Below are 2,707 nucleotides of genomic sequence, written 5' to 3' on the forward strand. Positions count from 1 at the left end.
AAATCGGGAGGTCGGTTTATATGGGGACTATATCAAAACTTGGACCGATATAGCCCATCTTCGAACTTGACCTGCCTGCAAACAAAAAACTAATCTGTGCCAAATTTCGGGACGATAACGCCATTATTGAAGGCTGTAGCGTGATTACAACAGACAGACAGACAGACGGACAGACGGACAGACGGACATGCTTATATCGTCTTAGAATTTCTCCCTGATCAAGAATATGTATACTAGATAGGGTCGCGAAAAAAAGTTCATGCAGTCACCCCCCAGTTTTGTAGCATATTTGAAGACAATTTCAGAACACTAAAACTTTTTTTTTTCCGTGCACCCTACGACCCCCCGAAATGCAATTTACTGTACTGTGTCGTCATTTGAAGTCCGATCGAAAAGAAACGCATATCGTTGTTCATGGTTGATCAGGGGCTATATTTCGTGCATTGGTCATTTTTGACTCCGACGTCAAATTTGATTTTTAATTTTTTTATTTCGCTTCGTATACCCCTATGATGCCCATTTCTTATAACCATTATAAAGATCTTATCAAAATATGAAACTTTTGCTTTGGAAGTATTTAATTATATTCATAAACAAAAATGTTACAGAGATTTTAAAAAGTCAATAGGTCACCCTACACCATCAAATAGCTTTTGCTGTGTTGTCATGATATCCGATCGAAACCACATGCACATCGTTATTCACATCTACGAAATTAATTTGAAAGGTATTTAATATACACAAACTGTTTATCTGTAAATTTCTAACCGTATCATTGTATACATACTCGTTGTGTGCACTACGACATTTTCTGCGTTATGCAAAGTTCTTGTGTTTTTGCTTGAACAACTTGAGAGCCTACTGTTTTAAAATCTAACAATCAATCTAACAATAAAAGTAAGTGGTAACGGAATTGTGGAAAATTACGAAGATCGTTATGCTGCTTACACATTGGTTAAATTTCTGCCTTTCAACATCTGACTACGCCGTATTTTTTTTTGCGTTTTCTTGTCATCTTCACAATGGTGAGCAATGTTGTCACATGAGTAAATACTTTAAACAAGAAAATATTAGATTAGATTTGTATTTGATTTGAGTACATTTCATGTTTATTAATTGTACAATTTTATTATGCGGCTAACAACTTTTTAGAATTAATTTATAACAAATCCTGTCTAGAATCAAGTTTACTATGTTGTTGGCGACTTTTAATTTTGGATATTATATAACGCAATCGTTTATCGTCTGTAACATGACTAGTAGATTCATTTTTAACCTGCTTTCTTTAAATATAAAAGGAATTCAATAACTTGATGATTTGTTGGTAATTTAGTTTTGTCGATAACCCGAGCTTCGAATTTCATTTTGTTTTCACTTTTTTCAAATACTATCAACAGCCTTCTCTCACAAAAATATGGACAGACTTAAGAAATCATGTAGCGAAAGTGTTTGTTAGATTTTTTGCTAGAACAATTTGAGAGCCTACTGTTCTCAAATTGTTCTAGCAAAAACACATGCACTTTGCATAACGCTGAAAATGCCATAGTGCACACAACGAGTATGTATACAATGATACGGTTAGAAATTTACAGATAAACAGTTTGTGTGTATTAAATACCTTTCAAATTAATTTCGTAGATATGAATAACGATGTGCATGTGCTTTCGATCGGATATCATGACAACACAGCAAAAGCTATTTGATGGTGTAGGGTGACCTATTGACTTTTTAAAATCTCTGTAACTTTTTTGTTTATGAATATAATTAAATACTTCCAAAGCAAAAGTTTCATATTTTGATAAGATCTTTATAATGGTTATAAGAAATGGGCATCATAGGGGTATACGAAGCGAAAAAAAAAAAATTAAAAATCAAATTTGACGTCGGAGTCAAAAATGACCAATGCACGAAATATAGCCCCTGATCAACCATGAACAACGATATGCGTTTCTTTTCGATCGGACTTCAAATGACGACACAGCACAGTAAATTGTATTTCGGGGGGTCGTAGGGTGCACGGAAAAAAAAAAGTTTTCGTGTTCTGAAATTGTCTTCAAATATGGTACAAAACTGGGGGGTGACTGCATCAACTTTTTTTTTTGCCTTAGGCCGTGACCCTACCTAATGTATACTTTATATAGTCGGAAATCGATATTTCGATGTGTTACAAACGGAATGACAAACTTATTATACCCCCGTCACCATTTTATGGTGGTGGGTATAAAAAGAAAAAGGCAAAACAAAACATACATTTACTCGAAAAGTCACTAAACGTTTTAAAATGTTCGGATTACGAAAAACGAAAAAAATAAATAAAATGTTATCAAGGAGTAATCATATGACTTTGTACATAGTTTGTAAAAAGTTGCTCATAATTTTATAAGCTACATTTCTTACCTTGATTGTTTGGTAAAATGTTCAATAGTTCATGATCTGTAGTCGGAAAACCGAAAAATCCGTAGAAAAATAACAATTTTTTCGACATGTTTAAGGTTTTGAGTATGAAGATAAAATTTCGACTTAACAGATACACAATATATTCGAAACACCGATTTATGGTCCTAAAAAGTCTCTAGATTTAAAATTTCAGAAATTTGGACCAAACCATGCACCGATACAACCCAACACACTTATTTATGATCATAAAATACCGTTAGATTTCAAATTTCGGACCAATCGGATAAAAAATACGGTTTCTATATGTGTG

At 33.4% G+C, this 2,707-nt stretch overlaps 1 long non-coding RNA gene across 1 annotated transcript; it reads right to left on the bottom strand.

The window, feature by feature from the left end:
- Positions 1 to 560: 560 nt before the first annotated feature.
- On the bottom strand, positions 561 to 1,800 carry LOC142234819 (uncharacterized). Its single transcript, XR_012721719.1, has 2 exons — positions 788 to 1,800; positions 561 to 707 (listed from the first exon to the last, which is right to left on the bottom strand). It is a non-coding gene; the product is annotated as an uncharacterized LOC142234819 (long non-coding RNA).
- Between the last annotated feature and the right edge of the window lie 907 nt (positions 1,801 to 2,707).

Source organism: Haematobia irritans, chromosome 4 (assembly GCF_050003625.1).
Source record: "Haematobia irritans isolate KBUSLIRL chromosome 4, ASM5000362v1, whole genome shotgun sequence".
Taxonomy (NCBI): domain Eukaryota; kingdom Metazoa; phylum Arthropoda; class Insecta; order Diptera; family Muscidae; genus Haematobia; species Haematobia irritans.